Source organism: Bombina bombina, chromosome 6 (genome assembly GCF_027579735.1).
Source record: "Bombina bombina isolate aBomBom1 chromosome 6, aBomBom1.pri, whole genome shotgun sequence".
Lineage (NCBI taxonomy): Eukaryota > Metazoa > Chordata > Amphibia > Anura > Bombinatoridae > Bombina > Bombina bombina.
Window position 1 is genome coordinate 858,477,105 of NC_069504.1, and position 23,739 is coordinate 858,500,843.

Genomic DNA, 23,739 nt, shown 5'->3' on the forward strand with positions numbered 1-23,739 from the left:
ACTGTTACAACAGATATGAGTGGTGGCACTAGTTGGCAAGTGGGCCTGGCACACACGCTGGCAGGCAGGCAACTGCAATTAGATTACACTAGCAGACTGATGTTTCACAGTAAAAAAAGTTTTTTTTTTTAAATTTACACTACTTTTACAACAAATATGAGTGGTGGCACTAGTTGGCAAGTGGGCCTGGCACAAACGCTGGCAGGCAGGCAACTGCAATTAGATTGCACTAGCAAACTGATGTTTCACAGTCAAAAAAGTTTTTTTAAAAAAATTTACACTACTGTTACAACAGATATGAGTGGTGGCACTTAGCAAGTGGGCCTGGCACACACGCTGGCAGGCAGGCAACTGCAATTAGATTACACTAGCAGACTGATGTTTCACAGTCAAAAATGTTTTTTTTTTTTAAATTTACACTACTGTTACAACAGATATGAGTGGTGGCACTAGTTGGCAAGTGGGCCTGGCACAAGCTGGCAGACAGGCAACTGCTATTAGATTACACTAGCAGACTGATGTTTCACAGTCAAAAAATGATTTTTTTTTTAAATTTACACTAGTGTTACAACAGATATGAGTGGTGGCACTGCAGGCGGGCAACTGCAATTAGATTACACTAGCAGACTGATGTTTCACAGTCAAAATTACACAGGCAAAAAAAAAAAGACTGATGTTCTAGCCCTAAAAAGGGCTTTTTGGGGTGCTGTCCTTACAGCAGAGATCAGATGAGTCCTTCGGGACTGTAGTGGACACTGAATACACTAGCCTAGCTATCAATTTCTCTATAAAATCAGCAGCAGCTACACTATTCCTCCTCTCACTAAGAATGCAGGATCAGAATGAATCTAAAATGGCTGCTGTCCAGGAGCTGGGAGGGTCTGGGAGGGAGTGTCTGCTGCTGATTGGCTGAAATGTGTCTGCAGACTGTGAGATACAGGGTCAAAGTTTACTCAATGATGATGAATAGGGGGCGGATCAAACATTGCATATGTTCGCCCGCTGCAGCGAACGCGAGCAAGCTATGTTCGCCGTTAACTATTCGCCGGCGAACAATTCGCGACATCACTACTCATAGTCATTTACCCTTATTTCCTCATTTGATATAGTTGATTTAAAGGCCCGATTAAAAGTGTAGCGCAAAATATTGTTATCATGCTAACATAATAAGATCTGATGTTTTTGTCTGGAAGCTTAACCAATTTCAATAGGTTGTGGTTTAAAAGCACAAAACAAGGTAATTCATACACACAAATATATCTGAAAATGCAATTTCTTATACATTTTATAATCCACAGCTGGTATAACAAATCATTGAAAATACATTAAGGGAAAAATTATTTTACAGTATACTGTCCCTTTAAGGCACAGAGGGAGTAAATACATTAAGGGCTAGAATACAAGTGGAGCACAGCGCTAAATTATCGTGCTCCTGCATAGTGGTCTATGGGAACTGTGTGTTACCTGTAAATATATATGTATATGTTTACAGTATATACATATATATTTATGTGTTTATATGTGTATATACACATAAAAACACATAAATATATATGTATATATTCATTGCTGCGCTAGTTCTCATGCTGTATCTAAGGGCATGAAAACAAGGCTCCTATTGGAGTATTTGGAAGTGCAATGCTTCCGTGCAATGCGAAAGCGAGGTAGCGTTCACATTGGACCTAACTCGTAGTACCAGTGCACATTAGCATGCGCTGATATTAGTCAGTTGAGTGCAAATGTCAATATAATGTACGCAATATTTTGCTCTCAACTCGTTATCTGGCCCTCTATCTAAATAATGGAAGTTTGATTTTGACGTTAATGTTTCTTTAACTTGTTGCACACCTAAATGTTATGGTCTAAACACTGACACCAGAGACCTGCTAGTTCATTTACACATTCAGGGGGCATTTTTTTGAATAAATTATAGTAGAATATTAGCCAAAACCAACAGGGTGTAGTTGAACTTTAATGTACATATTTAAATTTATATGACCGACTTTTGGCAGTGGAGGGCCCTCTAGTGGGCCTGTAGCAAAATTAAGGGATAGCTGACTTGAAGTCTGGAGTGTTCTAGAGTGTGTATGTTACAATGTTGCAAGTAGGGGGGCGGGTGTACCTCTTGCCTTTAATTGAAATAATTTTTATTGAGTTTTCACAAACATAATTCAAGTCATGAACAGCAAGTACAGGTGGGTTAAAGTATATACTTCTTTCCAGCATAAGTACATAATATGGTAAGCCAAACCAACATTCCTAAAGACATAAAGACTACCTCGCCACCTATAACCACCTGTAGATACATACAATATAAACTTGAAATTTAACTTCCCCTTCCTACCCCCCTCCCCCCACCAGGTGTTTCCTTTTCCTCTGGGTGTCTAACCAAAATATATTAAAGTTTAATGTCATAACTTTGCTAAAAGTGTCAGGTATGTCCAGATACTATATGTCAGACCTTAATGGGTGTCCTCAAATCTCTCCCCGCTTTCCAACCTTCCTAGTCTCACCCTCTCCTCTTTCCTCTGGTTGGTATGTGGACGAGTGTGGTCCTTTAAAATCCAGTAAAACCAGATTTTCTGAAACTGATCAGTATTCCCTTGTGCCCATGCTGCTAGTTCTAACATTGTATAAGTGTCGTTTATTTTATCCAGTATTTCTGCCCACCCTGGTGCTCCCACCTTCCAGTGTCTGGCTATGCATATACGTACACAAGTACAAAGAATCTTAATAAAGGTGTTGAGTGCAGAATTTAACGGTCTTACCCTTTCATGCAGAAGTGCCTGAGTTATCGTGAGCTCAATATCTTCATCTAAAGTGTCACTAAGTAATCTCGAGAGACTCTGCCATATCGGTTGTATTTGTGAGCAGTCCCACCACATGTGCCTATATGTCCCTCTCTCCCCGCACCCTCTATAACAAGCTGCACTATTCAGGGATGGGATATGGGCTGTTCGTTCTGGCGTAAGGTACCATCTAAAAGCCACCTTCAAACAGTTCTCCTTCATATCTGCACTGAGCATGCCCTTCCCACTTTCTGATAAGATCTGTTCCCAGGTCGCCCTGTCTTTTACCTCCCCCACATCTCTCTCCCACCTCTCCATGAGGGGAGACTTAAGGGTGGCATTCTTCCCTTGTAATGCCAAGTAAATCTGAGAGATCACATGTTTCCCCCTGGATTGTGTGCTGCATATCCTTTCTAGTGGAGTCATGGGTTGGCGTATTCTACAAGCCATATATTTAGAGATAGCTGATGAAATCTGTAAGTATAGAAACCAATTTAATGTGCATGGTTGGATTTTGTCTCTGATCTGGTTAAATGAGAGTATTGCTGTTCTATCTAGATAGTCTGCCACTCTGTACAATCCTTTATTTTCCCATTTCCCCACTAGTTTTCTAAGATCTGCAGTCAACAGGAATTTCAGGGGTAGTAGTAGTGAGTGAGGGTTAAGTAGTCCTTTCTGTTGTGTTATCTTATGCCAGGTATGTACTGTGTTTTGTGTCACTGGTGATCTATATGTGAGCTTTTTTGTGTTTCCTGTGGGTTCCCATAAAATATCTGCCGGACTCTCGCTACCTTCAATATCCGCCTCTATCTTTGGCCAGATTACTCCTTGAAAGTTTTTCCCTATGATTACCGATTGTGCTAGCCTGGAGGCTTGATAGTAGTCCACTAGGTTTGGGACTCCCACTCCTCCTATCTGTCTGTGTTGCTTCAGTGTCTGTGATGCTATTCTTGCCCCCCCAACCCCCCTCAAAAACCGTGACAAATCCGCCTGCAGGGCATTTAAATCCGCCCGGGGGACCCCAATCGGCAGAGCTCTAAAAAGGTATAAAACCCTAGGGAGGACATTCATTTTTATTGCTGACAACCTCCCGTACCATGAAAATCTACCCTTACTCCAGCTATTTAAATCCTTCCTAATGACTCTATAGAGAGGCACATAATTTAGTCTGTAAAGTTCTGAAAAGGTGCTATTAATCTTAATTCCCAAGTAAGTGATATGGGTCTTTGCCCATGTAAGATTAAAATTTAGTTCTACCAACTTTTTGGTATGGGGTGGGAGACATATCGGAAAAGCTTCACACTTGTCCAAATTAACCTTGTAGCCCGAAATCTCTGAGAATTTCCCTAGAATATCATACAGTTTAGGTAAAGAAGTCAAAGGTCTGGTCAGTGTCAATAGGATATCATCTGCGAATAGCGTCAGTTTATAGTCTTCGGTACCCACCCGCACCCCTGTTACATCCGCCGACTGTCTAATGAGCGCAGCTAGTGGTTCTATGCAAATGGCAAACAGCAGCGGGGAGAGCGGACATCCCTGACGGGTCCCGTTTAAGATATCAATGGATCTTGAAATGTATCCCGCAGCTCCCACCACCGCCGTCGGCCGTGAGTATATGGTTGACAGTGCCTTTATAAAAGCTCCCTTAAAACCCATTCTATCTAATATTTTAAACATAAAGGACCAGTCTATCCTATCAAACGCCTTTTCCGCGTCAAGTGATAAGAGTAGTGATGGTGTCTTGGTCTGTGTTAAGTAATCCACCAGGGTCAAGATTCTTCTCACATTGTCTGGGGCCTCTCTATCCATAATAAAACCCACTTGATCTCTATGGATTAGTGACGGCAGGATCAATTTAAGTCTGTTGGCCATTATTTTTGTAAAAATTTTGAGATCCGTGTTAATCAATGAAATAGGTCTATAATTTTGACAATGCTTTGAGTTTTTCCCTATTTTAGGAATCACCACTATTTTAGCCTGTAACATATCTCGAGGTAACTCCCCTCCCGCCAGCACACTATTGCAAAAAGTCAACAAGTGGGGTAATAGCTCTTTTTTAAATAACTTATAATATTCCCCCGTTAGTCCATCTGGGCCCGGTGCTTTCCCCGTCTTAAGGTCTCTAATCACTGTTAATATTTCCATGGCTGAGATATCTGCATTAAGAGTTGAAAGGTCTGTATCCCGAATCACTGGTAAATTGACCTGCCCCAGAAGGTCATTTGTCTGCCGAGTGAGGTCCCCCGGAGCCACCTTTTTCCCATCATAAAGATTCTCATAATATTTTGCAAACGTTTCGGCTATTTCCTGAGGGTTTGAAGTTGAAGTCCCCCCCTGACCTCTTGCCTTTATAGGGTCCTGTTTCAGAGTATCCGGCCTCTTCCTGCTTCCAGACTTCAACAAGGATTTTCTTCTGTGTGGAGTTTGTCCAGTTGAGGCCTTTGGTAGTCATGAAGCGTGCCAGGCATAATTCTTTGCCTCCCAGGAGGTACAGGGATGCTGTGGTGGAGTCATCAAGAAGGAAGAGACCTGGAGGAGAAAGGAACTGGTCAGATCAGGACAATGTGGTACCCCCTACCCCCCAACTTAGAATGGCCAAAAGGCCCTCCATTTCTGCCAGGCAGACAGCTAGAAGGGAGTTAAATTTTCCCCCTAGGAACAGGGCTGGGACCAGGTCCAGCTTTGGGGCTGCAAGTGGTGGGTCAGGGGTTGGAACTGCCCAGGTGTGTCACGCTAGGGCTCAGGAGGGCATAGGAGTTGTGGGAGAGCAGGCACTTACAGGAGCACCTTTGATGCAACAGGTCCCGGGGCTTCTGCCGGCCATTTTGGCTTCTGTCCTGGCCCTGGCACAATCCCTGGCTGCTGCAATGGGGCCGGGTGGTGCCTCTCAGGGCCAGGATGTTGCTGGGGGGTCTGGCGTAGGTAGCGGTGACCTTTCTATGGCAGGCTTGGGGCCTTCGGTGAGTACGGGGCATGCCCACGCCCCCGCACGTGACGCGCGATGTGACTCCTCCCCGTCTGACGGATGTTCTGTGGGGGCGGAGCACGGTCGGACGCATCAGAGGAGATGCCCTGCATCAAGGCCGCGGACGCCTACCGGAGGAACTCCTAGTAAGTTGGGGAGACTCCGGGGGGCGACGACGGTCGCAGGAGGCAGGGGGGAGGTTAGGGTTCCAGGCAGGGACAAGGATGGCTGTGACCGGAGGGATCTGGGGGGTCCTAGGAGACAGGAGGCTATGCTGGAGAGAGGAGTAGCCAGGGGTAGAGGCGCAAATGACGCCATCAGCTCAGCAGCAAGGGATGCTCAGATGCAGGGGCCTAGTCGGCAGGGAAACACGCAGGGGCTTTTACCTGAAAGGCGTAGTTCAAGGGATGAAGGCACAAATGACGCCAGCAGAGCTACAGCAGGGGATCCTTTCATAACAGGGCTTAATCAGCATGGTAATAGCCGTGGGCTAGCAGACAGGAGCAGTATGAGGGGTGAAGGTGCATATGACGCCAGTGATAGGCTGATAAGGGATTCCCAGATACCGGGCCATAGTCAGGTTAGGAACCACTCGATGGGAGCTGGAAGGGGCCAGAGTGAAAGCCCAAGGGAAGATTATGGCATGGATGATGGTGTGTCTGGGGGCTTAGGCCTCGCTGCGAATCCGCCGCAAGGGCCAGTGGGGAGAACGAATGCTAATCGTGAGGGTGAGCAACTATCTGTGAGTGTGCAGCGAGAGATGAGAGAGTGTGTGAACCAGGCGCTGGGTGTACAGGAAGACCTGATTCGCAGGGCTGTTGCGGCAGCATTTGGCGTGCAGGATAGGACAAGAGGAGGGGAAGGTGGTTCACCTTCTGGGGCTCTCATCGCCGCCCAGAGTACTCCCCAGTCTGTTTTATCTTCACAGGTGTAATTAGCTGGCGATCAGAGTATGCAGGCTGGGACCAGCAGCCAGAGCATGGCGGATAACGGCGTCGTGGAGCCTTCTACATCAGCACCCACAATCCTGCAGCCTCCAGCAGATGGGTTATTGCAGCAGCTACCGCAGTCTGGTGAGTGCACCATCACTGACATCACACTTGCACACATGGGTTCTTCCTCTAGTGACTCAGGTTCTGATAGTGAGGCAGGGCTGGGGTTAGTGGGGAAGGGTCAGCGACGGATGTTTAGGATGATAAAGAAGTTGGTAGCGGCGCAGGTGCATGTGAAAGTGGGCGCGCCAGGTGTAGGTGAAGGTATTGCTCCTTCACAGGTGGTAGCGACATCGGAGTTGTTGCCAGGGCAGGTGGCACCACGCAAGGTGACAGTGCACGGGGATACCTACCCATGCCTTGTCTACTCGTTATATGGCCACCTAAAGGCCAAAGTCATTAAAAAAATACAAGAAGGTAGATAAGTAAATATCTACAAACTTTCTCCAGAAGCATGCAGAGCAAAGGAGAGGGCGGCGGAGGGGTCTGGCCCTAAGAAAGTTCGGCGTCAGGAGGCATACGAGAAGGGGCAGAAGGGTTTCAGGGTTTTAGCGGCATGTTACATTGATAGGTGGCCCACTCAAGGGCATAATCTCTTTAAATATAAGGACACTATCGAAGATATTCATAAGAGGTTTAAAGAAGGTGCTTGGCGGGATTACGATGAAGCATTCTGCAAGAAAATGGTGGGTAACCACATATTGCACTTCAGGACACAGGATATGCACCTGTGGTCGAAATTGGGGCACGAAAGACCAACTTCGCCGCCAGCGGTGGCTAGGCCTGGGGCTCCTCGTTCCTTTCCGTGGCAGAAAAAGCATGGAAGAGAATGTTGGAAGTTCCAGGATAAACAGTGTGACAGAGGAGCGAATTGCTCCTTTCGGCACATCTGTAAATTTTGCAGCGGCCCGCACCCAGACTCGGAGTGCACAAAAAGAAGAGACTCTGGTACAGCCCCCCAGAACCAAAGAGGGGGGGCTGGGGTCAAAAGCTCCAACTCCGCTTAGAGTGGAGGCGATGGTGCCATGGTTGGCACTTTACCCTGACCAGGAGGCGGCGGCTTTGCTGTTGTCAGGGTTGATGGAGGGTTTCAGGATCCCTATTACTTCACAGGTAATGGGCGCGACGTCACACCGTAACCTGAGGTCAGCTTATGATTTCCCTCACGTTGTGAAGGAAAAGTTGTCGAAGGAGCTGATGTTGGGGAGGGTTGTTGGGCCGTTCCAGGAACGGCCGCTCCCGGATTTGGTTGTCTCCCCGCTGGGAGTGGTCCCAAAAAAGGAGCCGGGTAAATTCAGGTTAATTCACCACTTGTCGTATCCCAGGGGTTCCTCGGTGAACGACGCGATTGACCCGGACCTCAGCTCTGTACACTACCAGTCCTTTGATGAGGCACTGGGGGTGGTGCGGGCAAAGGGCAGAGGGGCGCTCATAGCAAAACTGGACATAGAATCTGCGTTCAGGTTGCTCCCACTTCATCCGTCTTTCTTTCGGCTGATGGGAATGAAGTTTGAAGGCGAGTTCTTTGTTGACAGGTGCCTGCTGATGGGGTGCTCTCTGTCGTGCACCCTGTTAGAATGTTTCAGTTCCTTCCTGCACTGGGTGGTGCAGAGGGCATCTGGGGGTGGCCCACTATCTAGATGATTTTTTGCTGGTAGGGGGTTCTGGAATGGACAAATGTACCAGGGTAATGAGGGTGATGCAAGAGGTCATGGAGGAGTTTGGCATGCCGCTCGCGGATGACAAAACCCAAGGCCCATGCACGTGCCTCACTTTTTTGGGCATAGAGATTGACACGGTGTCATCTCTTTGCAGGCTTCCAAGGGATAAAGTCGACCGCCTCTTGGAGGCGATTCAAGCAGCTGGTCGGGCTACCTGCATCTCCATTAAGGAGCTGCAATCCCTGTTAGGTCTCCTTAACTTTGCGGGAAGGGCCATCCCAATGGGGAGAGTCTTCAATCGCAGACTGGAGGGCCAATTGAAAAGCCCTCGTTCGCGAAGGCAACGGTGTAAGGTTACGCCTGAGATGAAGGAAGACTTAAGAGTATGGGAACAGTTCTTAGTTCATTTTAATGGGGTTTGCCTTTGGAGGGCTGGGCCTATCTCCAATCAGGCCCTGCATCTGTTCACGGATGCAGCAGGAGGCCTGAGTTATGGCGCCTACTTGGACGGGGACTGGAGCGCGGAGGCGTGGCTGGAAGATTGTATTTCTTCGGGCCTTACGCGCAATTTGGCGTTGCTAGAGCTCTTCCCTATAGTAGTGGCGGTTGAGCTCTGGGGGGATAGTCTGTCCAATCGTGCAGTGATTTTTTGGTCAGATAATATGAGCGTGGTGTACGCCATAAACAGATTGTCGGCTGCTTCACCGGTTGTGGTGACATCTCTTAGACACTTGGTGTTACGCTGTTTGCAACTTAACGTTCGTTTCACAGCGCGGCATGTTCCAGGGGTTAGGAATGTCATAGCTGATGCTCTCTCTAGATTTCAATATAATCAGTTCAGGAGGGTGGCCCCAAGGGCGGCGGTGGAGGGTCTAATGTGCCCTCCCTTTCTTTGGCAGCTGGCGGGGGTTGGGAGACCATTCTCCCGCTGATCAGGGCTTCACTGGCGCCTAAGACGTGGGCGACGTACCTGTCGCGTTGGAGGGCATGGGAGCACTTCAGAGATCAGAAAGGCTTCTTACTTCAGCAGGCCTCTCAGGTACATGTTCTTGAATGGCTGGCGTGCTTGAAACAAGAGGGTGTGTCCAGACTGTTGGCTACGAGTAGGCTAGCAGCTTTATAATTTTTCAATAAAGCATTGGGTTTTTCCGACTTTGGTAATGCCTTTCTAGTACGGCAGGTCTTGAAAGGGTGGGGCCGAATGGCCCCACGTACCGTGGATAAGAGGGAACCTATCACAGCGGCTAGACTACGGCTGTTGGTGGGTAAACTGGGGTCAGTATGCTTCTTGGCATATGAGGCTTGTTTGTTTAAGGCCGCTTTTGCGCTGGCTTTCGCTGGGGCCTTGAGAATAGGTGAGGTGGTATCCACCTCCAAAAAGGGAGACGTAGGGGGGGATTAAGATGGAGCATGTCAGGGCCTCAGATGAGGGCCTACTCTGGCTTATCCCGACATCCAAAACGGACCAGGATGGGAAAGGCGCTTGGTTGCCCTTACCGCGGCACGAATTCCCAGAATACTGCCCGGTTTTGAGTGTAGAGGATTACTGCCATGTGCGGCCATCAGGAGCTTGTCAGTTTCTCATTCATGAGGATGGTAGCTCGCTTTCAACTTTCCAGTTCCGGAAAGTGTTAGCCAAGGTAGCGGTGGCGACAGGTTTAGATCCAGCAAGGATAGCCCCGCATTCATTCAGAATTGGGGCAGCGACTAGCGCAGCGGCGAGCGGGTCCTCAAGGGTGGATATTAAGAAGCTGGGGAGGTGGAAATCAGAGCGTTATAGGGGTTACATTCGCCCCTTGAATAGCTAGGACACAGGCAGGGGCGCGGGCTGGGGGGGGTTTCTCAATCACCTTCCCTGCCGGGAGGAGAGGTTGGGAGGCCTAATTAGCCAGAGGGCTGCACTTCATTTGTCCCTATCCATGTTTTTCTAGGTAAGATAACTACCCCAGTGCGTGTGTGGATTATTGGGCATTCCTTTATCCACTGGGCGGCTATAAGGGCGCTTCATTTACCAGATGGGCAGCAGCTAGGATTGGCTTCTTTCAGGGCTAACATTTGCCGGCTCGGTCGCAGGGGGCTAAATTGGAATGAGCTACCTTCCCTGTTACAAGATGCACATAGAAGGTGGGGAAAGCCTCATGTGATTGTAGTACATTTGGGGGGTAACGACTTAGGATCTATCCCTGTGTTGGACTTGATCAGGATTATGATTGCGGACTTGAAATGGGTGTGTGTTTGGCTCCAGGACGTACGGATAGGATGGTCAAACGTGGTTGCACGGCTGCGTTGGCGTCACATTATCACTCAGAGGGCAGCATATAATGTCCGCAAGAAAGTAAACAGGAGGTGGGAAGAGCGGTCATGGCCTTGGGAGGTTTTGTCATTAGGCATGATGCTATTACGGCCGACAAGAAGGCCCTCTACCGACCGGATGGGGTTCACTTGACGGATGTCGGGTTGGACATCTTTTTGGCTGACCTACGGAAAGCTGTCTCATCGGTTGTATAAAAAAAAATAAAAGTTTAGTTAAGCTGTTAAGTTAAGGCCTGTGCTATGGTTAGTATCCGACTGTTGTGTCGCACGGCAAGTTAATAAAAAAAATATATATATATATTGAAAGTTTTTATATCATAGGTAAATTTAAGGGCTGTGTTGGTTAAGGGTGGCGGCAAGAGGAAGGGATTCTTTTCTCTTGTGGTGGTCGGGCAAGGCCCTGGGAGCGGGCACAGAGAGAGCAGAGTGACGGCCCGAACACAGGGAGAGGTGTCGCCCACTAAGTGCCGGCTTAGGGGTTCCTCTCCCTTTAAAGAGCTGCAGGCCGAAGAGCTCTCCATAATAAATCTCTCTCTCTGTGCAGATGAGCGTGCGCAATCCTGTGCCACACTGCAGACATCGGAGGGGCCTTGACCGGTAATCAGTAGGGGTTAGGTTAGCGAGAAGATGCCGCCACCAGCTGGAAAGAACTTGCTACAAGTTCAGTTATAATTTGGAAAAGAGATGCCTAACATTGGACAACATTAGGCAAAATTAAATATGTTATTTAATAAATGCGACTGTGACCGGTCTTTTCCCCAAGCAGTTGTGTTGTGTATTTCTTATAGGGTAGTCCAGAATGTAGGATGTAATAGGAGGTTTATCCCTTATAGCAGTGGAGGGCCCTCCCTCTAGTGGGCCTATAGCAAAATTAAGGGATAGCTGACTTGAAGTCTGGCGTGTTCTAGAGTGTGTATGTTACAATGTTGCAAGTAGGGGGGCGGGTGTACCTCTTGCCTTTATAGGGTCCTGTTGCAGAGTATCCGGCCTCTTCCTGCTTCCAGACTTCAATGAGGATTTTCCCTGCCCGCCCGTCCCTGGATGAAGGTATGTGGTGGCAAGAAGGTAACAATGTTTAGGTTATCCCTGGCGGGGGTAGGTTTAGTTGAACTAGCCCCATAAGCCCGGGGTTGTAAGATTGTCACCCACCTCTCACAGGCGTGTTGTATGACTCGGTTGGAAGGGTCACCTTACTGGGTTGGTTGAGTTATGCCCTAGCTGGTGGTCGGGCAAGGCCCTGGGAGTGGGCACGGAGAGAGCAGAGTGACGGCCCGAACACAGGGAGAGGTGTTGCCCACTAAGTGCTGGCTTAGGGGTTCCTCTCCCTTTAAAGAGCTGCAGGCCGAAGAGCTCTCCATAATAAATCTCTCTCTCTGTGCCGATGAGCGTGCACAATCCTGTGCCACGCTGCAGACATCGGAGGGGCCTTGACCGGCAATCAGTAGGGGTTAGGTTAGCGAGAAGATGCCGCCACCAGCTGGAAAGAACTTGCTACAAGTTCAGTTATAATTTGGAAAAGAGATGCCTAACATTGGACAACATTAGGCAAAATTAAATATGTTATTTAATAAATGCGACCGTGACCGGTCTTTTCCCCAAGCAGTTGTGTTGTGTATTTCTTATAGGGTAGTCCAGAACGTAGGACGTAATAGGAGGTTTATCCCTTATGAATTTTTGGTTTTGTGTGTTGAGGGGCGTTATATTTTAAACTTGCCTATGGCCTCACTAATTTAAGATTAGGGGGAAGATTTATTAAGCAGTCAATAAGTAAGACCGCTGCTCCTCTTAATGCAATGTTAAATGCCGACAGTTTATGACATTTGATAATTCGGCCCTGTGGCCTGTATGATTCTATTTTTACATGCACTTTTAAAGGGGCAGAATACACCAGTTGTCATTTAACTGCATGTAATAGACACTACTATAAAGAAGAATATTCACAGATACTGATATAAAAATCCAGTGTAAAACTTTTTAAAAATGTACTTAGAATCTCCCAATTTAGCACAGTTAATTAGATAAGTCTGGGACACCCACTGAAAGGGGCTGAGAACAGAACCTCCCCCTTCCCCCTCCACTGCATATGAAAAGACACATTATACAACCAAAAGCAGTCTGAAGTCTAAAACATCTAAAACTTTTGGGCTTGGTCAGGAGTCTGAAAATCAGCACAATGTTATTTAAGAATAAGCAAAACTATAATTTTTTACAAAAACACACCCAGATGGGCTATATAAACGAATCATCTACAAAACATTTATGCACAGAAAAATCTAGTGTATAATGACCCTTTAAGACTAAGCTTAAATATACTTATACTATAAGAGCCCATTCTGAAATGTAAAGCAATGTAAGATACAATGCACACAGTGTAAGTATAACAAAACTGTCATATCATGCAGTGCTATATTGCACCGGTCTTGTGTCTCCTCCAGATACAGAAATGAGCAAGAATTCCACCATTTTTCTTTGAACATTCCATGAATTAAGCCCCTGTGAAGTCTGCACTACAAGCAGGAGAATTTTGATTTTCAAGCCCTAAGACATACTTCATGCTGGATAGGCCATCTGCTTAATACTTATACAGTTCAGCTTTACTAGCCTATACTAATACCTGAAGTAGCTCAGTTACTACTCAGCAGCAGTGGAAAAATATTTTTCAAGTGTTCCTTATTTGCCCCAATAAACACTAAAGGACTATTTATACAAATATACTAAAAACAAATAAAAAAATACTAGTTTGTACCTCATTATTTATCGTTTTACCAGTATTGATGCCAATAGTTGGTGTCTTCCATAAATTCTTTGTGTTCTGGACTTAGCATATATTATACAACTGTCAGACCTTCCCATTCATTATGGCCATTGGTTGGACCACTTTAATAAGATACTCTGCCCCATAATACTGAAATCTTTGCTAATACACGCTCTCTTGAGAAGCAGATAACAAGGGTTTCTGTCACATTTATCATGGGAGCATTTATTATTGTAACGCTCGTGGGATACTCCTCCATCAGACCAAACTCAGCCAGTAGTCTTGCTACTCCGGCGTTGAGCCGGAATGATAGGGAAAATCCCAGAGCAGAGAAAGTTAGCGAGATGAGGAAGGCGGCACTCATCACAGGCAGGACAGTCCCCAGCAGCAACAGCAGAGCAGTCCAAGGATGAACCACTAGAATGGTCAGGCAGGCAGGGTTTAGCAACAGCAAAGCAGTCCAAGGATAAACCACTAGAATGGTCAGGCAGGCAGGGTTTGGCAACAGTAATGAATTCAGCAGTTAAGGGTTAAGGCAGGCAGAGTAGTGAGACAGGCAGGCTCAGCAACGGTAATCAATCCAGCAGTTTAAGGGTTAAGGCAGGTAGAGTAGTCAGACAGGCAGGTTCAGAAACGGTATTTAGGCACTTAGAAAGAACGATCTGTCACACCCAGGAGTACACAAGGTAACACCTATACTTGGGCAGTGACAGATAATTTATAGAAAGTTTAAATAGGAGTAGAATTCGCGCCACTGAGGTCTGACCAGCATCAGGAGCGTGCAGCGATGACGTCAGCGCCGCATGCATCTGAGCCGACACTGCCCCTGGCAACGAGCAGGGAAGGAGACACAGCGCCCCTAGCAACGGCTAGAGCGGCGTGGCGTGACAATTATATGTTAAAAAATCAGTTTGGGGGTGGAGCCAAGCCATGCAGGCAGATGGCTGTGTTTTAAGTCTCCTCCTTGAACCCTCAGGCAAATCTAACATAAAAATGGCATAATTTTTTTTTTATTTTATTGCCCAAAGCATTTAATAGGAGGAACAATTGTACAGCACCCCCTGCTAGATCATCAAATCTTCACAGACGACGGAGATCCCTTGAAGACAAGGCAGACAGCCGCGATCGGGCCTTAGGCTACTGAACGCTCAGCAAAGGAGGTGCAGTGGCGCCGGCTTTCTAGACTATATACCGCTCCCTTGAGTGGACCGGAGGAGATAGATAAAGAAGCTAACGCTTACCGCTTGGCTTCTTGGAGACACCACAACCCTCTCGCACAGCCTTGAGGTAAGACACACAGTCAATCACGCGGCCGCGCCACATTATACAGCCTGGGGCCTGACTGCGCCATACATTCTTAACGGCTCCCCACGAGCTATCATAACCACCATAGGATTAACACACTGTCATCCTACGCCATCACTACAGTGTCACACTTGAGAGGGTCACTTAAAAATTTATCGGAGTACATAAAGCCCACTGCCCAGGCTGACACCTCTCCCTGCTGGGAATCTTCTTGCCTGTTTTTGATACTTTTGCTGCAACACAAGTCTGATAACAATCAGAAAGGTGGAAAGACTGCATCTATCCTCAAGATTAAAATTTGATATACACCTTAACATTATCTCTCTAGATACTATATGTGTTCAGGACTGACCCTTGGCTTAAAATTTTTTATTCTCTTTTTTTTTTTTGTCTGACCAAACTCTCTCTTATTATTGAAGTGTCATAATACTAGCAGGACACAACTTTCATGCCAAGTTGGGATACATGCAGTGATATAAAGAGAAAGTGAATTTATCCACATCACCTTAACATTACAGACTTTTAGCAGCTACATAGGAAAGGATAAACTAGAGAGGGAAAGGGGAAAGAGAATAACTATAAAAAACAAAATAAAAATCAGGAAAGAACAGAAAGAGAAAAGTGAGAACATTTTTTCCTCCCTTTCACCAAGAGACTGAGTGATGCCTTGCAAGAAACAAGTTAAAACTGACAAAATTACAACTGCAAGCACATTAAATAAATATCTAAAGCAAGTGGAACAACCCTGCTCTCCAACAATTGATACTGTAGAGGCCAATCTGCCACACTCTGCTGCACAACAAAAAGATACTGACAAAATGGCTTCTAATAGTGATCGCATAACAAAGGAAGATCTAAAACATCTATCCTCAAAAGAAGACATCAAAAATGCGGTTCAAGAGATGCGCACCCTTTTCAATGACCTTAGAAAAGACATCACAATACTGGATGCCAGGGTCTCACAGGTGGAAACGACGCAACATGAACAAGCATCATCAGTACAATTACTGAACACAGAGCTCCAAAATAAAAATTAAGCTATACAACAGCTCTCAGACAAGGTGGAGGACCTGGATAATAGGGGCCGCCGAAACAATTTACCCTTCAGAGGGGTCTCTGAATCTGTTCACCCACCGGCAATTGACGGCTACCTCCAAAGTTTATTTCGTACCCTAAAAGACAATCCATCAGCCCCTGATATAATGCTCGAACGCGCACACAGAGCACTTAGAGCTAAGCCACCACCTAAAGCTCCCCCCAGGGATATAATTGTTCGCTTTTTAAATTACAAAGACAAGGAAGAGATCCTCAAATTTGCCCGCCTTAAGAGCCCTATTCACCATGCAGGTGAGGAAATTCAAATCTTTTCAGACTTGTCACCTACCACCCTCCAAAAGAGAAGGGAGCTGAGTCACGTCACATCCAGATTAAGGGCACAAAATCCAGTACCGCTGGGGCTTCCCGGTATCACTAGTGGCAACACATCAGAACAAGACTGCAGTGTTCAGCCTGGGAGCAGACTTGCAAGCCTTCTATACAAGCCTCTCAATTGCTGAATCTCAGCCCGGTCCAGAGACAACTCAGGGACACTCTTCTTCATGCCTGTGATCATCAACAACCAAAGCAGGAAATTTTCCATACTGAGATTATAGAAACTTTACTCCAAGAACCACCCAAACCGTATCCTTTTTCATTTGACTACGCTTTTGGTAAAGTCCATGATCCTGGTGGCATCCCCGACCCACCTGGAAATAAGGGCTCACAGATATCCTATGATGTACCATGCTGCCCTTAATGTTAAGATTACCTTAAACCAGAGAACCATGGATTCTAGAATTTGTTGCATTTAGATTATATAAAGCTGATTGATATAAGGTTTATAATGTTGACTACTACACGTTACCTTTGTTGGGAATAAGTTTAAACACTCCTGTTAATAGTTTCAGATTGTTACCCCTTTTCCATATAGCCTCCTCCCTTCCTTCTCACCCCCTTACTCATAACCTACCCTATCCCTTCCCTAACCTCCCTCACTTTTCCTTCCCCCCCCTCCCCCCTTTCCCTCGCCAAATATTATGTTATGCCAACTGTACAAATGCCCTCTAGGAAGTGGGCTAGACCCACGCTGGAGGACACGTATGTATCTATTGTTTGAATTAGCCTGGGGGTTACCACCCGTTAGTATTTCTGTTTCACTGCTATTGTTGAATACTTAACTAGTATTTGACCGTACACTTTTCTCCTTTACTTCCTCATACCTTTAAACTATACTGTATACATCCTCATCTACTCTCTTATATCGAATACTTTTTTCTTTAATTTATCCTTTAACTGTCCTTCCCAACTCTTCCTTACACTTTAACCGCTAAACTTCTCACCCCTCCCATCCCCCTCCTCTTTTTTTTTTTGCCTCCCTTCTCTCCAGAATGAACCAACGAGCTAGTAGATTTGGCGCTCATACCCTAACATTGACCACGGTCAACGCCAAAGGATTAAATAATCCAGGTAAGAGATCCATCGCTTTTAATGCTCTCAAGAACTTACATAGTCATGTTCTCTTCTTCCAAGAGACACATTTCCACAGGGGGAGAGAGCCAAAATGGTTTAACACACAATACCCGACTGCCTTTTTTGCCTCTGGCACAACTAAAAGATGTGGAGTGGGTATATTGATACACCAATCGGTCCCACTGAAATATTTACACATAGAAAAAGACCCAGAGGGCAGGTATTTGATAGTTACGGGTCTGCTATATGAGCACCCCATCACCTTAGCCACATTGTACAGTCCAAACTCAGAACAGCACCTATTCATGACTAAATTTTCTAAGATTCTCTTGGACCATGCGAGGGGCCCGGTGTTTCTCTCCGGAGACTTTAATATCACCATAGACGCACAATTGGATACATCAAACGGATTAACTAGCACCTCACCCAAAATAATTAAATCGGTTAGGTCCACAATCACAAATTTACACTTACATGATGTCTGGCGGACACTACACCCAACTAGCAAAGACTTCACCTTTTTCTCCTCCCCACACAACAAATATTCCCGTATAGACTATTTCTTTACCGACTCCAATGGATTGGATATGATTACCGACTGCTCAATTGGACCGATCACTTGGTCCGACCACGCCCCTGTTACCTGCGCAATACAATGGCCCGACTTACCACCTACAACATACACCTGGAGACTAGACGACACCCTATTAAATGACCCCCTAATAAAAATTGACATACAAAAAGCACTGACTGACTACCTAGCTCATAATTGCCCTTCTCAGACCTCACCTGTAACTGTATGGGAAGCACATAAATGCGTTATACGAGGTGAGTTCCTCAAACACCAGGCGAGACTTAACAGGAACCGCAGATTAAGGCACACACAATTGCTTCAAAACATTATTCAAATAGAAAAGAAACACAAAGCTGACCCTTCAGATTTAGATATTAAAATGAATTTAGAGAAAGCTAAATCTGATTTAAATACACATCTACGGGAGGCCTATCAGCGCAAAATGTTACATCTAAAACAGCAATACTATGAGGGAGGCAATAAGCCAGGCAAATTGTTGGCTAGGGCTGTCCGAAGAAAACAACTTAAAACACATATACATTGGATACAAAACCCAGACGGGTCGGTATTAAAAGGTTCTAAGCAAATAGCTCATTCTTTTTATTCATTTTATCAATCACTATACAACATCACACAACCACAGAGACCAGAGGACTTTAGCAGAGACATGACCGAGAAAGACAGTTTGGTGATGCAATATTTAACCACATTGAAACTGCCCCAATTAGATACTGAACAAAGAGATAGCCTTGATAAATGCATTTCAGCTGACGAAATACCACAAGCCATTAAGGATTTCCCAAGCAGGAAAAGCCCGGGCCCGGACGGTTTCTCACCTAGGTATTATAAACTATTCGGGGGCACCTTGAGTTCTCTAATGCTCCAACTTTTCAATAACTTAATAGAACAGCCCACTCTCTCCAGCTCTATGCTTGAAGCATATATTACAGTTATCCCCAAGCCCGGAAAACCCCCCATTTCTCCAGCTAATTTCAGGCCTATATCCTTATTAAATTTGGACATAAAAATTCTAGCCAAAATCCTGGCGAATCGCCTCAACAGATTTTTGCCGAGTCTCATCTCCTCTGACCAAGTTGGTTTTGGGAGAGAGGCGCGGGATAATACCAATAAGGTGATTCAGTTGCTAAATTATGCGCAAACCGAGAAGGTACCCATGGCGCTGTTCTCGACTGACGCGGAGAAGGCCTTCGACCGGGTCGATTGGTCTTTTCTGCGTCAGGTTATGAGGATCATGAACTTCGGAGAACCCTTCTTGAACATGGTTTTCGCATTATACTCATCCCCAAATGCGCGAATTAGGATAAATGGAACTCTATCGAACACATTTACAATATCAAATGGAACCCGACAGGGTTGTCCTCTGTCCCCTTTACTTTTTGCCCTCTCCATAGAAGCCCTGGCGCAAAGGGTCAGACTTAACTCAAATATTATGGGTGTTAGAGTAGGTGATGTGGAGTATAAACAGGCGTTATACGCCGATGATGTCCTTTACACCCTCACTAATGTAGAAACGTCCATCCCGGAGCTACTGAGAGAGATTCAAGAATATGGCGAGATGTCTAATTTTCAACTGAACCTCTCAAAGTCGGAGCTCCTTAACATTAATACCCCTGCAGAACAAATCTGACTATTAGCGACTGATTACAATGTTCCCATAGCTACATCCAAACTGAAGTACCTAGGTATCTATCTGTCAGCAAACTCCTCAGACTTATATAAACATAATTACCTCACATTACGTAGGGAAATAATTAATGATCTATCCTCCTGGAGAAATAAATCCTTATCATGGCTGGGGAAAATAAGTCTAGTCAAGATGAACATTCTGCCACGTATTCTGTACGTTATACAAACTGTACCTTTACATCTGCCCACAGACTTTTTATTACAACTACAGGGTTCCTTAGAACGGTTTATCTGGACTGGAGTAAAACCCAGAATACCAAAAAAACACTATACCTCCCTAGAGACAGGGGGGGGTTGGGATTCCCTAATTTGGCCTTGTATAGAAGAGCTATACTCCTTCAGAAAATAGTAGAGTGGTCACACAACACATCCCAAAAACAATGGGTTAGGTTGGATGGACAGATTCTTCATACCAACAATGTGGCATCCTTCGCGTGGATCCATGCCTCCAAGCGCCCTAAACTCTTACACAAATATCATCTAACGTCAGAAACATTTCTAGAATGGGATAGATTACTCGCAACTAGCACACACATTTCGGCAAGATCATCCCCAATGCTACCGATTCTTGAAAACCCTGAGATTCCCTACTATGAATTATGTAAACGTAAAACTGCACCACATAATCTGAGGTTAGGAATACTACATTTCGCTCTCCATAACGGCAGATTACGTTCACAACAGGAGATGGTAGAACTCCATGGGGAAGTTTTTTCCTCATGGTTAAGATATCATCAGCTATCGCACTACTTGTCACACCATAATGACAGAGGAAATTTTCTCAGAGACCTTACCCCCTTTGAAACACTTTGTACAGGGACCTCACCGCCAAGACGATTAATCTCAAAAATATACAAACTACTCTTGACACCACCAGATACTCCACTCCCCTCATTTACTAGAGCATGGAACAGGGACCTTAATTCTATTATTGAAGAAGAAGATTGGCTTAAATCGTTTAAGTTAATTAAACGTTCCTCTGTCTCAGCCACAGTTCAAGAAATACAAATTAAATTACTCTCAAGATGGTACTATACCCTACATAGACTCCATCAGATTTTCCCGACAGTCAGAGACACTTGCTGGAGAGGGTGCGGTGAACAGGGTACTCTTATTCATATTTGGTGGGAATGCCCCAAGTTGACCAATTACTGGACGTCAGTCCTGAAGGAGATGTCCGATAAACTGAACACACATATCCCCATATCCCCAGAAACTTTACTATTCCTTCATCTTCCCGACACTAAGAGCAACCACAACCGGGCCCTTCTCCTGATTATGCTCACCGGTGCTAAGAGACTAATACCAAAGTGGTGGAAATCTAAAGAAACACCTGCCCTCTCTGGTTGGCGTTCAGCAGTAGAGGAACTGTTGATCCTGGAGAAACTCCATTACCTCAGGAGCAACCAGGTGGCCACATATGAACTGATGATGGCCACTTGGAATCCCCCTCCTACACATCCACAGTACTGGCGAAATATTACTTATATTTTTATATCCCTGACCGTGCTAATGCATGCAATTACAAATAAATGGTTTTTTTTTTGTTTGTTTGTTTTTTTCTCTTCTTCTTCCCCCTTCCCCCCCCTATTTTCTCTTCTTTCTTAAATGTACTGCACCCTGGCCTATTTGTCTTTCGTATGTCTTTTGGTTCATGTTAGAATGTTTACTTCTTCTTAAGAACAAGCGAAGGACAAAATGTGTTGAACTGTTTAACAACAAAAATCCAAGTTTTATTATATTGAATGTTACGCCAGAGCTACTTTTCTCTCTAACAACCAGAGGACATTGTAGCAAACACAGCAGAGGACTCGCCCTCTCCGTTCTCGGGGAGGGCACATTTCTGGACACTGAATAATGTTGGACTTACGCCACTATCTCTCCAAAGTTTTTAGTTTTTGGAAAACTCAAACACAAGCCCTCTTGTATACTATGATGGTGTAACATTCTGTCTTTGTATGATGTTTCTTTATGTTTAATAAAGCTTGTTAAAAAAAAAAAAAATCAGTTTGAAATTTAAATTGACAAAGTTTAATTTGCTCTGTAATATCCCAAACACAGAATGGGGTGCATGCTAGTTATTCAGCAGACTTTTGTTTGAAATTTAACAATTACTAGCCTCCCAGAATTAAAATGTCTAAGCAGAGCTTCAATTAATCCAAAACCGTATCAGGGAACTTTTAGTGTACAGATTGCATAAAGTGTAGGACCAATGAATTGAGAAACACAATATTGTTGTTATAATATGCAAAGTTTATTCAGAGTATTACAGGACAATAATTAAAAGTTAAAAGCATTACAATAATAAAAAGACATCTTTGGATAATGCACTATGAAGGTAAATGAGGGACTCCCTTAATATTTGTACAACTCAGCAATTCTGCACAAACACACAAGCCTGGTGAACTTCACATAGGTTCATTGCTTAAATCTAATAGATCCTATTTTCTATCCTCATACTAAAAGCATTGCCAGTCATTCAACAAAAATGAAAAAAAAAATCTTCAAATCCAGACCTTGGATGTACACCAGAACTACCAAGGTATTTGTCCAGTACAGAGCCTCTTTTTAATTTATTTTGTTATTAACTATTTTAATATGTTATTAGCTTGTATATATTTTTAATATAGTAAGCAGTTTTAATATGTTTACTGTAAACTGGGTTTTTAGCATTAAAGAATAAAAAATAAATAAAATAAATGTCAGAATATTTTTTGGACAAAATAATTTTTTATTTGCAGGAGTTCTCCCTAACCCATTTCTTCATGTTTGATCAAGTATTTTATTTGAAGATATGTGGCACAGCGATGGATGCAAAGTTTGCCCCCTCGTTTGCCAATTTATTTGTGGACTGGTGGGAAGTCAACAACCTGTATACGGATTCCAGTCCCAATTTGAACAACATTGTCAGCATTATATGAGATTTACTGATGATCTCATTTTTATAGTCAACTATTTGAATCTAGTGAGTTTTGGAGGTTCATTAATGATAATGGGGTTGGATTGAAATTTTCAGGAGAAATTCAAAAGACAAGAATACAATTGATGATTGGATGTGATGAGATGAGTATGATTCTTACAGATACATTTCGTAAATCCACATCAGGAAATATGATTCTTTATGCAAATTCATGTAATCCCAGCTGTTTATTTAATCAAACCATTCCAAAGAGCCAATTTTTCAGACTTAAAAGGAATAAGAATTTAGATCAATGTTGTGAGATACAAGCTAAGAAACTGTTTGAGAGATTGAAGTAATGGGATAATGAAATTGATTTAAATACATTGGAGGAAGTTGGGTTGTCACCAGTTATAAGGAAACACACAAACACTAGTAGGAGAAATAAGAGTTTTAAAGATAATACAACAGTGTACTCATGGGAATATTCCTTACAGTTTAAAGAGATATGTGTTATTTTGAAAAATAACTTGACTATGTTAAGGGGTGATAATTTACTGGCTCCATTTATTGATAAACTTAAATTAGTAACAAATAAACCACCTACCCTTGAAATTAAGTTATCTCCCAGCTTTGTTTGTCACAAGAAAAGTCCTTCTGTGAACTGGTTAAGGAAGAAGGGAACCTTTAGGTACAATACGAAACTCTATGGAACTGTAATCTCAGGAGGCAATACTTTTAATAGTTCAGCCACCCAGGCAGAATTTAAGATGAAATACTATGCAAATTGTGGCAGGGAGTTTGTGGTGTACCTTTTGGAATGCCGCTTCTGTAAGGAACGGTATGTAGGACAAACATCAAGGCACTTGAGATCAAGAATAGGTGAACACGAGGGACATTAAAAATTACAATAAGGATTGCAGTGCAGCAAGATACTTTAATTTTGTTCTTTTTATCAACGAACCAAAGATTGATGTAAAAGTCACTGACACTGCAATGTTGCCATCTAGGGGCAGTAACAGGAATAAGATTTTGTTGAAAAAGGAATTGTATTGGATTCTTAAATTGAAAACAAAAACACCATTTGGTTTAAATCAGGAAAGGGATATGTGTTATTTTGTTGAATAATTTAAGGTAATGTTAATATCCCCCAAGGAATTGTAGGTTAGTTTTATAAATAATGGATAATTATGATATTCAACAACTGTTTTGAAAAATTTGGGGTTAAGAATTTCTTATGATATTATACATGAAAAATGTATCTTCTTTAG